Below are 21,391 nucleotides of genomic sequence, written 5' to 3'. Positions count from 1 at the left end.
CATCCAAAGAACAACTGAGGATACATCACCCTTGGGGTAGGATGCTGACTTGAGCATTCTTGGTCTTGCTCTATGTGCCAAGGAAACTAAAGGACTTTTACTTTCCCTGAGAACTCCTGTATTTTTTGGCTGCATTGATTGCAAAAGGGAAAGAGGAGATATCTCCCTCATCAGAGAGGCAGGAGGCTGATGGTGGCAGCACAGAGGGACATCTCTCTGCAGCAACAACCCGTCCTCCCACTCCTGGCCTTCACATCTACACCTCTTCCCCAAGGACCACGCAGCACCGCCTTGCTGGCTGCCAGCCTGGGAGACCCTGAGTGCAGAGCAGGAAGCTCTGAGGAACACCAGCATGTGCTGGTGTTCACCTGGCAGTCACGAGTGGCACTCATCCCTTCACGCCCCCCAGGTGACGACTGAGCAGCCTAGGGCTGTGCAGGGCTATCGAACACACAGAGCGAGATTCCACCTATGAATGGCTCACACTTTTCCCCCAACCTCCCCTCTCCTCATGCCTTGTCAGATCACTTCATCCTCCCTCGGAGGAGGCTGAAGATTTGGGAAAGCTGGCTTTGTTCCAGCTGTCTTGACACAACACAGTTTCTCCAATTCCTAATCATGCATTTCCTGGCACGATCCCTGCTGGAAAACCCAAGGTCTGATAACATTTGCTGACCTTTCCTTTATTATTTCCCATGGCGCTCTTCGGTCCCCAATAAGTTCTAAAACTGGGATTTGCCTTCCTGGAAAGCCAGACACTGGGGGTGAATGATTCAAGACCTTGGCATGAGGCTTCAGCAGCCCGGAACACAAAAGCAGTACCTCCCCCCACACACAGTGGATCCAACAGTAGGAAGTATTATTTTGCAGGGCTGTGCTCCGTGATTTCCTAGAAAAGCAACAAAAATGCCACATGTGTTTGTGTTTCCATGTGAATTCGGCACAAGGAAATCCACACAGGCCACATGTGGTTTAGAAATTGTAGGTGTTGTGAGCCTCGTTTCTGCATAATGTCTTGCCCTTGGTATGCAGTAAACATTCCACATCTTTAGGGGAAACTCCCACATAGGCAGGGGAAGGAGGGGCTTTAAAACCCCAGATCCCAGCTTCAGCACAAAGGCACGAGCGGACAATAAATTTTCCATTTGCAAAGGAAGCGTCCAATTTCACCCGCTGATTTTGATACGCTGCTTTAACGAGGAGATTGTGCAAGAGCAATCACAGAGGGACCAAAAAAAAGCCCGTTCAGCCACATTTAAACTCCAGAGAGAGAAAGATCCCTGAGAGTTAAGGGTCTGACAACCACCAGGTCACACTGCAGAAGTCGATGGGGCCAGATTTCTACCCAGCTTTGCAGCTCACAATCAGAGCCTTGTTCAGAAAGAAAATTCAGCTCTTATCTCACTACCAAAAAAAGTCAATATAGTAGAGCACTCAGCTTGGAGCAATTGCTAAATCATGTCCTCCATGTCAGAAGAAACTTGAGTCTGGATAAATGCAGAGTGCTGACTCCGGGATAAATTTCTGCCTGTCACATGGGACCATAAATGTGTCTTTGTCCCTCTGACAGCCCCCTCTGACATAAGGATGTATGTTCCAAGATTGTTTTATTTTTTCCCCATTTTATGTTTCAAGAAAATGTAGTATAAAAAACAATAATGATAATAAAATCTAAATGGTTCTAAATGTAGAACAATTCAATCTGAAAAGTAAAGAACATGAAAAGTATTTGAACTGAAGCAAGAATGTGTCTACTAAATCAAACCAAATGTTCCCTTAGGTTTTCTGCTCAAGAACAACCTCAGATTTTGATTCAAGTATGATTTGAGATTGAAAATCTAACATTCACAGAATCATTATGGTTGGAAAAGAGCCCCAAGGTCATTGAGCCACCATTCCACACACCTATGAAGGAGAAGTCGTGCGGGGAAACATTGTTTGAGGAATGATTTAAAAAAAAAAAAAAAAAAAAAAGCCATGAGGTCATTGTTATTGATTCCAGGTTGAACTTTGTAGATTAATTATGGAGGAAAAAAATAGGTACTGACAGCTCAATGTTGACTTTTAAGCTGGTTATTAGAACAAAGCAGGCCGAGCATGATCTTTAGAGGAAATAGCTTCAGATAGGGTGATGGTGCTATGTTTCTTAGGTAACTGGACTCTGGCCAAACCATCTGGCTCTTCTGCAGTTCATTCTAACAAAGAGGACTTCACAAAGCCTGGAAGAAAATCCTGTGCGCAAGAAATGTAAGAAACATGCTCAGAAATGTGCCATTCAAGAAGATACTTGATACATTTCAGAAGGATTTAGAGGAAAGAAGGTACAAAAATTGCAAACAAAACCTAAAAAAAAGAGCTTGTACCTGAGGAAAAAGCAGTACAGTCCCTGCATTGTGGGGTTTTGTATTATTTGATCCTGTGTAGGAAACAAGCACCTTACTATTGAAAGGGAAAGAAAGCCTCTTTCTCCTGGGGCAGAAGAGAGCAGCAATCTCAGGGTCACAGTTCCCTAAACACACCTTGGATCAGGAAGCCTCAGAACACAGTTTTCCTGCCTTCTTTCCACCAAAACTCAGGGAGAGCCACCTCAACCCAAACACAACGACGGTTTCCTCTGATGTAGACAACCAAGCAAAGCAGCCCGAACCCAAATCACAGCCTACTCATCTCCAGCCTCTTCAGCACCAGGGTGAAGCACAGGTCTTCCTCCAAGTCCCCTGAATCCACTGCCTTTCATCTTGGTAGCTGAAGCAGATTTGGATTCACAGGGTTGTACTTTGTGGAGAACAAGAATATAACTGTGCCTCATCTCTCATTTGGAGGAGCATCTGCACATGCAGACTCCAAGTCTTACAAGACAAACCTGTGTTGATCTGACAACCACAGAAAATTTGGCAGGGAAAAAGGAGTAATTAGGACTCTCAGTAGATGCCCCTAATCTGCTCTCCAAGGCAGATAGGGGCTTATTGACAAATTCCTTGAGTTCATTTGGGTATCAGAGGAGTTTCTCCCACTTTCAGGCCAGCCAAGAGCTCTGTCATGTCCTGCACAATGAAATTAGGCTGTGTCCCTCCTCTTCATCAGCCAGGCATAGGATTGAACAAGAACACGACTCAGCAGATTGAGACTGACCTTTGCCAGCCCTGGAACATCCTGGGACGACTTACTCCTCTGACAAGGCTCATCTGTTCTATTCAGGTTCCTACCTGCACTGCATTTGTGGCAGATGTCCCCCTGCAGACAACAACCCTGGCTCATTGAAGCGAGCCGTGACAGTGCTTGTGCAAGGTGAGAGGGTCTCCACACAGGAGAGGCAATAGCTGGCAGGACAAGGTCTGGTTTTTCCAAGGGAGCCATAGGTTTGTCCTGCAGACGAAGCAGTAGAGCCTCTCTGTGTCTAGGAGGGTTAGAGACCTCTCAGCTCTGAGCTCTGTTTATGTGTAAGCAAATTTAAACAATTGTAACAATTTAAACAACTATTAACTATGAAATAGCACCTTTTGTGCATGATAGCTATTGTTTGAGCTTTTGGGTTTCATTGTCCCAGGAATCTTTTATTGAACTGTGGATTCGGAGTGTCAAGTCAATGGTTCAAGTTAAGCAAACAGCTCTGAGCCCTTCATCAAGCTTCCCTTTGGTTTTTCTGCCCTTCCAGGCTCCCAGTAACACCAGGGATTAATTACCCTCTGCTCCTCAGGCAATTTGACAGCTGGTCCTGCCAGAATCCAGCACCCTCCACACGAGCAGGGATGGCAAACTGCTGAAACCAAAGGGACGTGAGATTGACAGAACTCACCATTGGAGTTAAAACCAAGGAGCCCTTATCCATGAGGCTGTGCTCCTCCAGAGCCTCAGGCAGCTCCCCACCAGCACTGCCCAGTCAGGGCCACACAAACACTCCCACCTCTCCTCTTTCCCACGTCCCAGCTCCTCACTTGGTTGATTTCATTCTCATCAAAACCATCCTTTGCTGCTCGCTTTCATCACTGACTCTCCAAGGATCTGCAAGGAACTGAATTTCTTCCACCTCACCTGGAGTGAGGGTCAAAATCCAAAGGCAAAACTTTTTGCCTTATCCAGAAGCTTTTTCTCTGCATGAATGGTCTCAAAGGTGCTGGCAGTAAATGCATCGACTGTTCATTTCACACTTTTTCAGCTTTGACTGCCCTAAAACTACTTTTCCCCTCAAGTGAAAAGGTGCATAAACATCAAAAATCTTTGGTCTTGGTACAAATGACAGACATAGAGTGAACCATTCTGAAGGGTGCCAAAAGGAGCTGGTCCCCTCTCTCATGTTCCCCCCATTAATGCTCTTTGCCACAGCTCTGGTGCACTGAACCTCCTCCCCACATACAGCAGACCTGCTTCTGGCAGGTTATCCAGGTGCACCTTCCCAGCACAACGTCTGCCAAGCACCAGGACCTGTGCCAGGGAGGAGATGGGAAGACACAGCTGGGAGCAGGGGGAGGATGTAACAGTTCACTGCTGCCAGGAGGAAGAAATCAGCTGCAGCATCTGAAATTCACCCTCGTGACTCTGACTACCAAGGTGTGACTGAAATAGAGAAGACAGTGAACAGAGCTGGAACCCATGCGCCTCCTGACTACAGCAATTCCACTCCCCCTTGGAGCCTCACTTTTGTCCCCCTGACCAAATTTTTCTGAGAAACTTCATTTCATATTTTCCATCCTATCTCCCCTCCTTCTGATTTGATTGCAGAAATTTCAAAAGCACCCAAGAAATGAATTTGCCTGATTTCTAATGGGGAAAAAAAGTATCCAAAAGCCCCTTTGGCTGCATCCCCATAACAGCCCATATATGCAGCCTGCCATAAAGAAATAACAGCTATTTACTGAGTGATATAAAGATTAGTCTAATGCAATAAATACTTCCAAACATTGTTGAAACATTAACTAATCCACTCTCACAGCAGCTCCTTGTGGCAAATAAAGACCATTCTTTCTGTGTGGAAGGGGGTTTAGAGCAGAGATTTCTCTGCCACGTGCAGCAGAACCTCGTGGAATTGGCTCTGAAATCGTCAGTGCTATCAGTGACCCCCTTCAGGGATGGACCAGGTTGTGGTGCGAGGGCTGATAGAAACACAAACCTCAGCTGGATACTCTTTAAGAGGAGGATCTCATACAGATGTAGATAGTTGCCTTCCACGGAGAGGAAACTTCTACTTAATCACAGCCAATTATTCTAAAATAAACATAATTTTGTTCTTCTTCACTGGATGGCTCTGATTAAAAGATGAGAGGGACCAACAACAGAAAACAGGCCCATGAACTCAGGCAAAATATAGGATATAGTGGTTGATGGCAAAAAAAATTGCTTTCCACAGACATTTCAGACCCTCACAAGTATTTCAGTCTATGATGGTTCAATCACCCTGAAACCACTGTGGTGAAAGGGGTAGGTATAAATACAGACTAATGCATCTTTATTAATGTCTCCTTGGATTTTAGAAAACAACTACCTATGGAAACAGCCTACTCTGTATCTGGAAAGATATAAAAAGTGTTACGTAACTCTTCCACCCAACCAAATATTTTCTATATCTGATAAAAATACATAAAGTCACACATAAAGCTCAAAGGGGGCAAAGGATCCTACCCCTGTAAATCAACTGGGATCAGTTTCTCCCTTTCCAGCTGGCTGTCACACATGAGTTATGACCCTGAGTTAGCTCAGTTGGTCAGAGCATGGTGCTGATAACCTCCTAAGGTGCGTTTGATCCCTTTGTGGGCTTTTCACATAGGAGCTGGACCTGACAATTCTTGTAGGCACCTTCCAATTCAGAGTGTTCTGTGAAATCTGAGATCCATGAAATCTCCTGGGCACCCTGGTATCCAAGGGCAGCTGCCTCTTTGCTCTGAAGCAAGACCTGCCATGCATACATCAGCAAACTGCCCTGCTCCCTTCTTGGGGGCTCCCCAAAGCCTCTGCTGTGGAGGGCTTGCTCATGGCAAGAAAGGGAAAGGTGGTGGAAAGGGGACAAGCAGGCAGTGAAGGAAGCTGGCTGTTAGCAATACCTCCCATGGCTGCAGGCAGGCAAGGGACCACTGACCCTGGGCCTTCTGTTCGACCTCAGGAATGGGAATGCACAGGCCTGGAAAGCTCTCTGCAGACCATCTCAGATCCCCAGAGACTGACCCCATTCTCTGCAAATGAACCGCGGTGCGTGGCGAGGGCCGTGCCCACACGCCAAGGGAAGCTGGTTTTCACACAGCTGGGTCTGCCAGGCACCTCCAAATCCCTCATGGGAGAGCCTGCAAACTGAGCAAGAGCCCAGCAAGCACAGCCAGGCTGGAAGAGGCTTGGGGCTGATGGACACCTCTGGACACCAGGCCTGCAGGGGAGTCTGTTCCTGCCAGCCTCGAGAGGGAAGGACAAGAAAAACCCACCAGGAAAAACTTCACAAGAAGTAAAATCAAGCTTGGGGACAGCCCCCTGTAGGGTTTACCCTTGCATGACTGAGTAAGACTACTTCATTTTCGAACACAATGGTAGAGGTGAACACTTCTGGGACACTCTGTCCCTCCTGGGGCTGCTCCCTGCCAGGACATAGCCACCAGCCACCTGGCAGCAGGACACAGCACAGTTTCACTTTTGTTCCCTACCAATAAAGCAGAAGGGGACCCAGCTTCTCTCTCTGGCAGAGATTTGGATAAACCACACCGAGTTTGTGTTGGGAATCCCAGGATTAAAGGTGGCAAACATGGCTATGCTTCACAGCCCAGGATGACATCTACCCACATGTCACCCCGTAATATTTCTCATTTTAGACCCAAAGGTTCGTGGGTGTCTCCTAAGCTGCCACTATCTCCATTTCCTTGTGGAAATTAGAGACCGGAGGCACAACCAACAGAGCCAAGGTTGAACTGAATGTTGCTCCCACACAGGGTAGAGGAGGTTCCCACTGCTGGGAACATCTGCTATCTTGGAGCAGCTACAAGAATGTCTCTAATCCTTTCTGCACTGGTCACATCAGAAGGCAAAGGCAGGGGTTATGCAGAGAGCAAGGCTGGCTGGGAAGCACCTTGCCAGTCCAGCTGGGAGGACACTGGTGCTTTTTACTCTTCTCTCTCAGAGATGGAAATTCGGTGCTAATCCCAGCTGAGCAGTGCCAAAATCCTGGCGAGAGCCACCTGTCACACTCCAGCAGGAGCGAGTGACATCCCTGGGACGGGCTCAGCTGCAGGGGACAGGGACAGGAGGAGGCCAGTTCAGCTCTGGGTGTTCTCTCAGTCTGCTCAGTGAGTACAGAGCAGTGGAGAAACCCTCTCCAGGTGGACACAGGAACCTGGCTTGCCTTCGTCCAGCTCAGGGGCCACCCTGGGAGCCCCCACACTGAACTGTCCCCATAACCTGCTGGGGACCTGCCAGCAAGAAGAGGTGTGCAAAGAAATCTCCTATTTTAGACAAACCCATAATTCAACAAACGCACTGAAATATTTTTGTTAAATACTGAATTGGGGGGGGGGGGGGGGGGGGAAGCTTTGAAATTCCTATTTTGACATTTTTAAAGTAACAAGTCACGAGGAATACTCTGGGGTATTTATAAGTATCTTTGTTTAAATACAGGTTATAAAGAGAGTTAAGGTTTTTATTTGAAGTGAGAATGGGGGGTGGGATCTGCAAGTTCCTGTTTTGCTGTGTGGGGTTTTGAGATGGGAAATTTTGAGTTTGTATCCAGGTTCAGGAAAAAGAAAAAGAGGAAGAGAAGACACTAACTTTTAAATTTTTTCCACAGACCAAAGCCTTTATCCCTGAGCCACTATCTCTACTCACCACCTCCATTGCTTACATTTCCCCATCAAAACCATCGTGTATCAAGCAAGGCTGCATCCACAGTCAGCTAATTAACATTACAGAGGCCTGGGCTTAAGGAGAGAAAGAAAATAACCACACTAAAACTCGCAAGCAATGAAACCCCAGTGGGAACAGTCTGGAAAATTCAACCTTGCCCTGGCCAAGAGTTTTCCCTCTGTGAAATATTTCTGGAGCAGCCGAGGCAGTAAACAGCATACGGAGCTGATGTGCTCCATATGACAGAGACCTGCGAGGAGAAATCCCTCCCAGCCCCTGCAGGGACACAGGAGCTGGGAAGAGAGGCAGTTTTTGCTCCTGCCACTGGCTGTAGTCAGGCCAGTTCCTGGTCCTGTCATTGCCCTCTCTGCTGAGAGGAGATGCTGGTTTCCTGCATCACACAGGGCTAGGAAAGCCAGGCTGAATCCATGGCACCACACGGGGACAACGGCCACAGGCCACCAGGGATGATGTGGTCACCACAGCACACCCAGGGAGGCTCACCAACCTTCTGTCTGCCTCCAGCTTTTTTCTCATGCAAAATACCCTCCCCACAGAGCCCACCGCAACTTGCCTGGTGGATTTTGGATCACGTTGGTCTAAAAGGAGCATTGCAGCGGAAACAGAGGCAAGAAATCAGGTATCTGTGTGGGGGACGGGGTAACAGGATTAACACAGGACTCCAGGCAGGTACATCTGCTCCAAACACAACCAGAGCCACCATCTCACACCAGGGTGTTCTGAAATCAAAGCCCATCTGTCTGCAGAAGGTAGCGTGTTATCTGCGAGGAGCTGAACTCCAGAGCTCAGTGATGCTCCTGGGGGACAGCTGAGGGATGCAGCTTTGGCACTTATCTTGTCTCTTCCACGTGGCAATTATAAATCCAGTTGGTTGGATTTACATATGCCAGCTGGCTCTCTGGAGGTGAAGGGGCGGGATCTTGTCAGGGATATCAGCTGGAAACGTGGATTTAGGTCCAGAGGAGCAAGCAAGCATTGAGCTGTGCTGCCTCCAGCCGTGGAGCAGCTTCAGCCAAGCCCCCAAAAGCAGTAGGATGTGTCAAAGTCCAGCCCAGTGGACTTTGCAAACACTTGAGTAAAGCAATCCCAGGAGTTGAGGCAATCGGCTGGCATTAGAGCAGGGCAGGAAACAATGTTATCATCTAAGGAGAATGTGGTATTTTGTAATGTTTTCTTGTCTAGTAAGAGTTTTTGGCAAACCAAGTGTAAAAAAAAAATAAAACCCCTCAAGATATTATTTTAAGCATTCAGTCTGTAAAGGCCTCTGTCCCTAGCTTGGTCTCAAAGGCCAGAAGAGCAGTTTTAACTCATAACTGATCAGGTTTCTCAGTGTTAAACAATACAAACTAAAAAGACAAACTGATCCTGACTCCCACAGGCGTCTCCCTGCCCAGTGCCCACGGTATCACCGGCATCCTTTGGTACCTGGCTCTTCCTGGCCATGGACACACTTCTGCACCCACCTGGGGGCTGGCTGCCTCCTCCCTCCACCCTGCTCAGCAAAGGGAATAACCAGTTAGAAAACAAGCAGGAGCCCATGGGCTTTCTGCTAAAACGAAGCCAAGCAAGCAAGATCTGTAGCGCAGCTGGAAATTAGTGCATGGTTGTACATCTGCAGATTTACTGTTGCACCCTAATCCAGAGGCCCCCAGCTATTGTGATTTAAGTGCCCATGGGACCAGCCAAGGAATGTAATAAATGCATGGACAAAAAAAAAAAAAAAAAAAAAAAAAAAAAAGCAGCAAAATACAGTATCTGAAACAGAATGGCCTCATAATAAAAGCCAAAACAAGGGTGTTGAGTTTTCCCCTCTGCATACAGCAGAACCCTCACCTCCCCACCTCTGCTCCAGGAATTAAAACATGGAGCTACGCCAACACCTTTGCACTCAAGGACCAATGATGCCCTCTACACCAATTCAAACTTTTCTCAGGCGATGCAAGACCCTCACAGCATTGTTAACTCTGTCATTTCAGGGACAGAGCACCTATCTCCATTGGTTGGAACGGGCAAAGGAGTAAACAATGGGGAAGTCATGGTTTCACCGTGGAGGGGGGATTATTTCTCTGCTGGCAGGAGGAGCCAAGGCAGGGGACAGTGCTGCTGGTAGATCCATCAGGGCCAGGGCGTGCACTGACCCCCTGTGCAGAACTGCCATGGCCAGGTGGAGCATGGACAGCTGCTCAGAGGAGACAAGTGAGGGTGACAGGACCAAGGCAGGGCCTCGGGAGAGAAGTAAGTCTGAACAGTCAGATCAGATAACTCAAGGAAAGCATTTTCAAGAGAGCCACTCACAAACACCCCTTCTTAAGGGGAGAGAAAAAAAAAAAAACAAAACAACCCCACGATCCCAGATTAATCCTGTGCAGCAATAAAGCCCCCAGTGACTTGCTAAGCTGTTTGTGCAGACAGCCAGACTGACACAGCCTGAAATCAAGGAGGGCTCTCAGTGTCCAGGGAACCGACTGCACGCAGCCAATACTCGTGCTCTCCATTCAAGCCCCAGGGCTTGGGCTCTCACCACAGTGACTTCTCTAGAAAGAAAACAAATTTCTCTGCTTCACAGCCACGGAGACAAAACTCAAACCTATTCACCCTAAAGATTAGTCACAGTAAGAAAATTAGATTAAAAGCTGTTGGCTGCTGAGGGCCCCAGCTCAAGGCTGCTGGGTCCCTGTGAGCTGCAGCAGTTGGAACGGAGATAGGAAAGCACACTGACCCCAAAAATGCGTTTACTCTTTCTTGCACATAGACCAGAACCTGCAAGATGAGCACAAAGCTGCAAAATGGCTGTTCTTATCCCACTCCTGCTCCAGCAGACCTACAATCAGGCAGAAAGACTCACTGGGATCAGAATGGGAATTGCTTCAAAAGCAATTAAAACCTGCTGCAGCAAAAAATCCAGCAAGCACCAAAGCACAGTGCTGGAGCAGTCTGCTGACATTCCCTCCACAAGCCATGCTGCCTAGGTAGCCTTTTCCAAATGAGATTTCCATCCTATTCATTTGGGTAACACAGACTGTACCCTTGGGAAGAAGGGGGAAAACGAAAAAAACGCAGGAAGATCAAAGCTCTGCAAGTTCATAGTGTTTTATTAGTTCCTTCCATCTGTCACGCACCAATGACTCCTCGGGAATAAGCCCCCTCTTGAGAACCACTACCTTTTCCTCGCCGGCTCCGGCTCGGGAGCAGCCGCTATTGTGCTTCTTTATCGGTATTTGTTCCATCTGAACGAGCTCCGGGCTCCTCATTCACAAACCAGCCTCTGCTCCTTGAATCAGAGGGCGAGGGAGGGGGAGGGATGGAGGAGGATCTTGCTGCGTCTCCGTTATCCCTTTCACGTTCCGCTCGGTGCCTGCCGCATCAATGGAGACCTCGGGAATTTTTGGGCTTTGTTCTCTCCTCACGCGGGGGCTCTTCCTGCTAAAATAGCAGGTAGCAGCAATAACCCTGGGCAGACACAATCATATGGATCCATCTGCCAGGGCGAGGGAAAGACGCAACACGCTGCTTTTGGAGAAAGAAAAGCGCTTTGGGGGAGCAGGGAAGAGGAGGGGGAAGAGGCAGATTTCCTGAACACCTCTGAATAAGGCGGTTCAGAGGGAGAGTTTTATGATGGAGAAAAACGCCTAGGTCTGTTATTATCAGGATGCAAATGGAGGAATATAAAAAGCTGATTGCAGTGGGTAAACTCCACGAGATGCAGTGCTGTGGAAATGGAAAAGGCTCCCACGCATCCATGGCCCTTCTCACTCCAAAGGCACTGCAAGCAAGCATTGTCCTGCTTCCTCCAGAGCTGTGAGGCTCTTTCACAAATATATGATGGGGGCAGACTTCAGTCGCCTTGACTTTCACCATCGATTAACAATGCCCTAAGTGGAAGCGTCTGAATATGTTCAAGCTCCCACTCAATGGAATCAACTCAAGCATTCAAAATTGCTCTCAGCTCCTGGTTTCAGGAGGGTTTGACCTTGTTTCACTGAAATCAAGCTCCTTGACTAAACACAGGCTCAAGAAAATCGAGAAGGTTTTGTACGGAAGCCCTCAGGGCAGCAGACCCAAGCAGGGCAGCGTGCCCTGGGCACACATCCCACAGTCACACGGGTGGGTGGGTGCAGACACCTGCTCCCATCTGTGTTCCTCACCCGTGGCTCTTTGGGGAGCTGCAGCTCCTGGGTGGATGATAACCCCTCTCTGTTCTTCAGCAGGGCTTTTGCTAATGCACTGCTGGTGACTTTGCGTGGATGGTGCCCACTGTGCTCATGCTGGGTAACGGCTGACTCTGAGAAGGAAATTGCTCCTGCTCCTTCGCCCAGGAGAAAGCTGCCTGCACGCATCAGCTGCTGCTTTCCTCTGACCCGTGCCACCCCCTTACCCTGCTCCATCTGTCTCTGTAATTCAGGGCTCACATTTCATCCAGCCTGGCATTGCCTTTGCCAGCCACTGCAGATGTTCAGATGTGGATATTTGGCTGGTGTGAGTTTGGCAGAGTAGGTAGAAGTGGCTGCCCCTGCCATTCCCAGACCTTTTCCTCTAGGGCCCCAGAAGCATCTTCTCCAGGTCCCCAGGTCCTGTGGTGAACCAAGAGCACATGGAGCTTACAAAAGGCCTTAAGGTCCTACCACCTGCTTCAGAAATTCGTGTTCACAGTGCCCTGGGCCCAGGTTGCACATGGCAGAACAGAACTCCTTTTTGTTCGAGGGCTCAAGCACAGAGCCAGAGTAGCTGTGTAACCTCTCTGTTCTGCCTGGGAGACACAGTGTGAGACACTGCACACAATCTCCTCCTCCAAAACAAAAGGGAAAACCTAGTAATGGGCTATGGGAAAAACAAATATTTTCTTTTTTTGATCCCAAGGGTATGTTTCCCCTTATTTAATAGGGTGCTAATCCCACAGCATATCCCTGGATGTGTTTCCTTTCTTGGGGGGTATTTCACTCAGACTAGCACCACCTGGGCATTCCTGAGGGGATAGGGTTAGGATTAGGGCCCCTGCCACTCTTCCCTCCTGACACCTTAATATCTGTATAGAAAGAAGCCATTCCATTTTCACACACCAAAGGCCACGGAAGCCAAGCAATTAAAACAAAGGAGGATTTTGAAATCAGCATTTCACTGAACTCTCTCTTCCCTAAAGCTTTGCCACTCTCACTCAGTGATCCCAGGAACCAGCATATGTGTATTTTGAGGCACATCCCTTCCTTCAGCAGAAAACAAGCACAGGTTGTTTTCTCAAACCCCAGCGAGCATTTTGCGTGTTCTGCAGATCTCAGGGCAACGTTTTGAGCCATAAAGCTATTCATAAAAAGACTTTTAAGTGTTCTCTGGTCTACAGTGCCCCAACTGCAGTCTGGTCTTGGAAGAATAGCTGGCTGGCCTAAACATCAGAGTGGATTATTGTCCTGAGGGGTGAAGTCGGAGATGAAGCTGCTGCGCGTCATTAAACAAACAGATGGAGAGACAGCCCTGGAGGCTCTGACAGAGCCCGATGCTTTCTGGCTCTGAGTGCACTTGTTCCAGGGGCAGGAGTGGCTCCAGAGCCACCCTGTGAAAGGAAGAGATACGGCTGTGGACTGCAGCCTCAGAGGCTCGAGCTCACTGATGACAGAAAACAGAGGCGAGAAGGAGACAGAGGCCTTTTCCTTCACGAGAAGCAAGCATGTCACAAGGCTCTGCTGGGAGTTGGGAGGGAATCCAAACTGGCCAGAATGTGCTCACAGGTGCTTTGCTGAAAAGAGCACAATGAACACCCTCAGATATTCAGACTCTGCCACCATTTCTGGTACTGGGAGCTGCAGCTCTCAGGGGATGCATTTCTTAGCATTTTGTTTTATAGGTCTCTAACATTTTAAAGATGGAGTTTTAGAAGAGAAAAATATAAACTACAGATGCATTTGTAGGCATGTCCTCATTTCTCATTAGAGTTCACTTCCATTTTCATAAATATACAAGCAAACAGCACAGTTCTTTCCAAACTGGAAACTGCTTCCACTTGTCGCAAACCTGCTGCAGCTCCATCACCATTAGGACATGGAATGTCTTGGTGCAGTGTGCCTGGAGATCCAGGCCCTTCCCAAGCCAGCACGCTCCTGAGCTGACACACTGCTCTGCCTCCTGCCCCTTATCCCCATCCCTCCTCCCACCGTACACTTGTCGGACAGCAAGGGCTCCAGTCACAGCACAAATGCACAGAAACCAATTTCCCAGCTCAGTTAGCAGCAGCTCCCCAGCACACCCCTGCACAGGCAGCAAGACAAAGCAGGACTGCCTCCTCTACACCAGGGCCTTCCCTTTCCTGAGAGAAGCGAAGGCAGGCAGATGCTAGAAACCAGACCATTTCTCTTTCATCCTGAAAAGAGCAATCATTACAGCAAGCCTGCTAAGGAGGATGAAGTGTGTTCCCTCCAAATGTTTTTCTGCAGCTGCCTTGTAGTTTCTCTGCTTTTATGCTACCCAAAGGTACAAATCAAACAAGAATGAGGCAGCTTCCTCTGAACACTCACATTTATCAATATCATCAACCAGGCAGTCAGCCCTGCTGTGAGTAGGGGATTGGACTAAAAGACCTCCAGAAGTCACTTCCCACCTCAGTAGTTTTCTATTTCTATGACATTCTAGAATTAAAGCCAAGACAAAAACATAAAAACAGTCCCCACATAGTTTTTGTTTCACTTCTGACTACAACCACTAGTTAGGAACTTTCCATGAGTTCTCCTGGACTTCCTGTTTTGACTTTCAGTGTTCAATCCCAGAGGATTCAGTGGAAGTCTGGCACGGACTTCCAGCCAAGTCAGGCTCTTGAAGGGGGATGAATAACTTAATTTACCACAAATCCTGTTCCATCTACAGAGAAGTGGAAGTCACCATCCTTCACTGAAGTATCTCACAGCCAGACCTTGTTTCTGGCATATCTGGGAGCCTGCTCAGGTCAGCACTTTAGGAGGATCCTGCCAGTATAAAAGCAGCCACCTGACAGCCCAGTGAAATGGAACTGAGCAAAGATTTCTTCCAATCTTTTATTCAACATGAGTAAGTGCATGACCTCCGGTCCCAGAGCAATCTCACGATTGCACTCTGAAAAATTCCCTGCTTCAAGAGATGCTGCAATTTTAGAAACAGAGGAACAGTACAGTGCTCTGGAGCTCTCCAGATGGGGATGAGGCAGCCCATAACCTGCCAGAGAGATATCTTTTAATGGATGCATCCTGTTTACCTGGGGGAGAATGATCTCATCCACCTACCTACTTCTTAGCAGCCTTTGTCATGTTTAGAAACCAGGAGGTATCTCTGAGATGGTAGGAACTTCTCACAGAGCTGTTCTGGCTGAATTTGTGCTAAGCTGGTATTAATATCTGTTCCTTTACCTCTATTTCTGACAAAGGCTCCAAGCATTAGCAGCTTCAGTAATGATTCATGGGTTTAAATTCCTAAATCTTTTGAGAACAGGAAATTAAAACCAAGACGAACAATACACACAGATTAAATATATTTAGTTGCTGTGTTTCTTGTTGAGAAACTCAGAGAACTGTTTAGTGGTGCTTTTCATGTGGCTGCTCCATGTGGAAATGATGGCAGCTCGCCTCTGAAGTCAAAACGGCAAACTAAAGGGGGGCTGCAGGAAGATATTTTATTGTTTTCCTTGTGCTTTCTGCTCTCCAGCAGAGCTCCTCCGGGCAAGGGCTTTCCTCCAGGCTCCTCAGCATCAGATAAAAACAACCAAAGGAATGGCCCAGATTAATGGTAGGGCACAAGGCATGAGGGAGGGAATTTACCCTTCTGTGGGTAAGATCTTCCAGAAGGAAGACCCTGGGAATGTTTGCTGAAGAGGTCACCTTCTTTCCAGGTGGACAGTGGCAGACAAAAGCTGGTGTCCAGCAGCAGCTCCTCTCTGGGAGAGAACCAGCAAAAGCACACAGTTCCCAGCATCTCCCTCCTCTTTTTGGGCTGAGGCATCCTTTTTTGCATTTCATCCATGACTGTGTTGAGTCAGGAATCAAAACCATCCCTCAGAGCCCCAGTTCAGTGCCCTGGCTGCTCAGTCCCTGCTCATCTGCTCTCGTGGGGCCACTTGTTGACAGCTGTTCCATAGAGCCAAGGATCCCAGCCCTTTGTTTTTCCCTACCTCATTAGCTAAACAAACAATGACACCATATAAAATACCACCCATCTCGGCTGTCTAGGAGATGCAAGTCCATGGAAAACTATGTTGGAGACAATTTTAGAAGCAGGCTGTGCCTCTGCCAAGCGCTTGGATCAGCGTGGCAACGGAGAGCTCTGCTCCAGTTCTTGGAGAGCCAGGAGCACACTGAGCTGAGCTGAGCTGAGCCCACTGTGGGACCACAGAGCACGGGCAGGGAGATACCAGGGAGCTGAGGTACCACACTGCTAAGGCTTCCAACTAAAAAGGCTGTTGATGACCAGAATACCAGCGCCAAGTAATTAATTGGGAATAAATTTGAGTTACAGATACTACCTCAGGCTGAAGCCTTAAGGGAAGATGTTATGAGGACTTACTGGATGGGGAACACATTTCCACGTGACTTTCAGCACCAGAGGTTTTAAACTTAAGCTGCCACAGAAGACCAAGACTGCAGAAAAACACAAGAAGAAAGGAGCAGATGGTGGTATGGCAGCCTTCAGTGTCCTCACAGACAAAGCAGAAGGACGTGTCTGAGGTGAGTTAGAGCAGCCTGTTCAACTCACTCAGCTCAGCACTTGTCTCAGACAACAAGCTCAAATCCTTCCAAGAGCGGTCACCCAGGAGCACAGAGCTCAGGAGAAGGTGAGGTCACCCCATGGGCAGCCAGGACCTTGGTGAGAAATGAAGTGGTTTCAAGTGAGGTCAGTCTAGCAGTACCCATCCTCCTGGAGAGGATGAGGAGTGCTCTTCAAAGCCTTGAGTGGGAGACACGAGGATCACAGGGAACAAGGGCCCTTCTCAGTGAATTTCAGGAGAAATAGGAGGTGAACTCCAGACAGGTGAGGACAGTGAGGCTGAGCTTCACCTTGTAGCTGCACTATCCCTGCTCCCCAGCCCACGCAGCCCCAAAATCATGCTGCTCCCTTCCCCAAAACAAGGTAGCCAGGATTATGGTAAGCAAAGTGCTTTTGTGGAGAAATCTATTCTGGTTTTGCTCTCTTAAGCACTTTGTCTTTCAGCTTTGGCTCTGCTGCCAAGACGCAGCACCCACACTGACCACAGCTTGGCTCTGGTGCAGCTCTGTGGGACTCAGGAGAGGACACCTCTGAGGCAAGAGTCTGGTGGTACCCAGGAGCAGCTGGACCTGCCCCACTGGTGGGTGAACAGGACGGCTGTGTTCTTCCTTCCTAGCTTGGAGAAGCATCAGGTCCTATGAATTTGGTCGCTAAAATCCAAATATGCTCAATTTTCAACTATTTTTTTAATGTGTTCTAATAACCTGTCCTCCTCAATAAGTCTTTGTTCGCACAGTGTGATGTTCAACAGAGAAAAAAAAAAAAAAAAGACAGCTTTAACCACTCCAGATCTGACTTCCCTCCATCCCCACGGAGCATTTCAGGAACTGATCCTTCCCATGTTGTGAACAGTGGGCAGACAAGCAGGATTCCTCTGCAGGCAGGATACCAACACCCTGCCTCATCATTCCAACAAGCTCCTGCCAGCCCAAGGGATGTCCCCCTGTGTTGTTAGCACAGTGCAGATGACCCTGCTGAGCATCCCTACCCCGTGCAGCAGATTCCAACTGGATCCATGCACACAAGCATTTCCTATTGGCCTCCCCTTCCCAGAGGTTTGTGCCACAAAGCTCAAACACCTCAGCAGGGCTAAAGAGATGCAGTGAAACCCAGCTAGAGAGAACACCAGTCCAACTTCTGCTCTTGCTGACTTGCTGTAGGAGTAGGGAGTGTATTTGAGGGGCAGAAAAGGTCTTAAACAATTAAACCCATGGATGAAGGAGGCTGCATTTCTTCTCTAAATCTTCCAGCCCCTTCTACAACCCAATGACATTGGCTTCTTCTGCCAGCTACCCAAGGCACCTTCTGCTATCCAAAAGGTGAAGAGGGTTCCACAAAGCCACAAATTTAAGAAAACCAATGGCAGAATTAAAACAATCACTTTGAAAACAAGAACCAAGAAATCAGTTTCTTCTGCTGATATTTCCACCAACCACCAGTACTACTTCTTGACTAAACCTGTTCCTAAATTTGGATTTGAGCTCTTTGGTCCTTAAAAACAAACAAACAAAAAAAACCTCCCAAAAAACTAAACTCAAACCCCACAAAACTATTTACAGCAATAGGAAAAAAACACTACAAGACAGAAATATGTCCCATTTATCACTTAGCTCTGGGTTCTTGGCCAGCCATGGAGACTGACCTTTCGAAGTTCAGAAAAAATTCCTTTGTTCTCCATGAGAAACCAGCAAAAAGTGGATCAACCCACTAAAAAGCTGTAGTATTTTCCTTCCAGTGACATGCAAAGCCAACTGTGAGGGATGAGTATTTACATCTATAAAGGTCTTCAGTGTTTCAGAAAGACTCACTCGGGAGAAGACAGGAGGGTCAAAGTCACCTGCCTCTTCAGCTGGCGGCTCAGTGCTTTGTCACTGTCTCAACATTTCCAGGATGGTCCATACACCTAAGAGTTTCATTCTCTAAGTGTGTTTATTTAGTTTGGTTGGAGGGTTTTTTTTAGTTTTGCTGTTAGTTTTGGGTTTGGGGTGGGGGGTTTGTACTGCATTGTCTCCTCTACACTTCCAAAGGACAGAGAGTACAAATACAGCACTAGAGACACTAAAGACAACTTAATATTCCACGTTTTCTTTTCAGATCAGCCATATGGGATTCTCTTGTGTTCACACTGGAGTTCTTTTTCGCACACCAAATATAGAAATATCTACTTATGCACAGAAATACAAATTACACAAGGAATTCTCAGATTCAGGTCCTGTAGCCACTCACACAGGGGTTTACTGCATGCATGTACATGAGGCCTCCAATTCAGCTCACCTGCACACTTCCTCACTTTTTTTAAGTTTCAACATCCCTCTGACCCCACACGGACAGGAAAGCCAAGAAACAGTTTGGTAAAATTTCATGTTTGCTCCCATCAAATACTAGACTGTCCCCCCTGGCTCTTTTTCCGAGCCTCCAGACGATGCCCATAGGAAGCTGGCTACTGATGGCCACTCCTGCCAGCACGCAGCTCCCAGCCCCAGGAAAGCTCTGCTGCTGGGGGATGCCCAGCCCGGCTAAGGTTCTTCAGGGACTCAGAGTAATGCACCAGAGCAAAACACCCCAGCAGCCTTCTGCTCTACTGAGCAGCCACAGGGCACTGAAGCAATAAAACGTGTCACATCGAGACACTGCTCGAGCCAAAACGCGTGTAGCGAGTTTCAGGCTTGCTCCTCACACTCAGCATCATCCCCTGCAGCTCCTAAGCTCTCCTAAGAGGAGAGTCAGCTCCAATGCAGGGCACCCGCACTGAAGAGCTCTCATTAACACAGTGATCCTCCCTCTGTCTGAGGCGCTGAGGACCACCCTGTGCCTTCAGTGCCAACGCTGAGACAGAGCACCTGAAGCACCCAAAGAAATGAAAACCCGCTCAGGGCCACTGCTCCCCAGTGACTGTGCTCTTGCCCTGAGCATGGGGCAGGAGGAATCAGGAAATCTCAGGGAGTTCTGGCACACCAGAGTCACTGGTACACCATTTTCAGTAGCTGCGTATAGTCAAGGAAGCAGCTGTCCTCCAGCCACAGCCCTGTACCCATGGCCAGAGTTACAGCAAAGGCATCGTTCCCCTGGCTGATGGACAGTTTGGTCCCATGCTGGTCTGTGTATTTCCTTATGAGCCCACAAACTTGTAGGGACGAGCACAGAGCAACTCCATCAACTCCCACATCCTCTTTCACCCCCTTCCAGAATACAGATGCCATGAGCTAGTCATAAACAAGCTCTTCCTCCTGTCCCCAGACCACAGCAAGGACTCTGCACAGCCATTTCCACCTGGGAACAGACTCAGGCGGTATTTCCCTCTGCCATGGGCGCCCTGGCTGTTCCCAGTCTCCCTGAAGGCACCTTGCCAAATTTCCCCCTGCCTTGCTGGTTACTCAGCCTCTTGTCTCTCTCAGGGTTGACTCAAACTGCACATCCCTGGACCCCTTTGCCTTAATAAGAAACACCCAAAATGAGCCCCGCCTGCCCCAGCAATAAGCCCAGGGAGATGAAGTTAGAGCAAGGCTTTCTAAGAAAAAGGTGATGGCCCAAGTGGTGCTGAGACAGAGATTGCCTTTGGCAAAGTTAATTTCCCCAAAGCCTTACTGAACCCAGCCATCTGGACAGGACTAGGTCAATCACCAGAACATTGGATAAAGATGATTTTTACATTTTCTGTTGGAAAGCTGGAAACCAGTTGAGCACCCTTGTACAAAATCTGCAATTTTGTACTTTAAAGATATGTTTAAATTGTTGAATTTTGACAGTTTTCTAGGAAAAAATGAAACTGAAATGAGGACTGTGTTTTGATGGACTCTAATATTTTTGCAGTGCTCTTCACCTGAAATTCAGGACTGAGGGTTTAATTTGCGTTTAAAAAAAAAAAAAAAAAAAAAAAAAGACAAGCAACAAAATCCCCAGAACTCTCCAAATTCTTCAGAAAAGAGAAAATGCAGCTGTTAACACTCTTTTAAGAGTACCTTTTGCACCCAAAGGGTTGAAAGTTATGCCAGGACCGGGTCTTTAGGTGATCCCTCCTGTCCATGAGCAGCCACCAGGAGATTCTGGGGAGACCCTGGCTGCCTCAGAACAGGATGAGATAGGTTTGCAGGCTGCAGGTGCAGCTGCTTGCAGTGACCTTTGACTGCTGACGTAACATGACCCTGATGGGAAATCAAGGGTCACTCTGGCTAAAATAATGGGGGAAAACCCCAACATTTTGTTTCTGATGGAGCAGACGAGAGAGAGGTTTGACAGCCACTTATCTCAAACCCAACACTTCAGTTGGTGGGGTCAGCCCTGACTTCCATTCCACTGTTAACCCCTGCTAACACTTCATGGTCTCCTCCTCCAGTAAAAATTCATTCCTTGAGTGAGGACAAGTGCTCCTCTCATGGCCTGTGGTTACTCTGGGAGGCGCTTCCTGAGCACCTCTTCATCCACCCCGTGGATGTGCTGTGTGTATTGGACACACCTCTGCAGTACTGCCTCTTCTTGAGCAATGTTAAAGTACTTGGACTCAGGTGCAGGTTCATCAGTGAGGTGACTAAGGAAGACATGAGTAGATGCAGGAAAGAGCTGGACTCATCCCTCAAGCTTCACTCTGACTCCAAGTCTTGGCTCCACTCCACATTTCCCTTGAAGTCCTCAGAGGATTAAGTCAATGCAAGGCTGATGAAATTATTGGGCCAGGTTCCCCCCGATCCATCTATTGTCTTCTACAGCCCAACAACAGCTCTTGTAGAAGCAGGGAAACACTCTGAGGAAGAGATACTTGGTGCAATTCTACCTTTTGCAAATATTATTTGGGACTATACATAAAACACTGAGGCCAACAGAAGTTTGAAAACATGGCACATGGTGT

At 48.0% G+C, this 21,391-nt stretch overlaps 1 long non-coding RNA gene across 8 annotated transcripts in view; it reads right to left on the bottom strand.

The window, feature by feature from the left end:
- The window catches only part of LOC120758496 (uncharacterized), a 201,240-nt gene that overhangs the window by 52,861 nt on the left and 126,988 nt on the right, over positions 1 to 21,391 (bottom strand). For 2 of the 8 annotated variants that reach the window (XR_005702896.1, XR_009208272.1), the window contains one exon: positions 10,961 to 11,283. The exons of 3 other annotated variants lie outside the window; for them this stretch is intronic. This is a non-coding gene — a long non-coding RNA (uncharacterized LOC120758496). Of the gene's footprint in view, positions 1 to 10,960; positions 11,284 to 12,292; positions 12,405 to 16,338; positions 16,422 to 21,391 lie in introns of those variants that run through there. 3 more of the 8 variants (XR_005702897.1, XR_005702901.1, XR_005702900.1) reach the window with 3 other exon arrangements.

The sequence above is a fragment of the Hirundo rustica genome, chromosome 12 (genome assembly GCF_015227805.2).
Source record: "Hirundo rustica isolate bHirRus1 chromosome 12, bHirRus1.pri.v3, whole genome shotgun sequence".
In the NCBI taxonomy this organism is placed as follows: Eukaryota; Metazoa; Chordata; class Aves; order Passeriformes; family Hirundinidae; genus Hirundo; species Hirundo rustica.
This window is presented reverse-complemented; position numbering and strand designations above follow the sequence as displayed.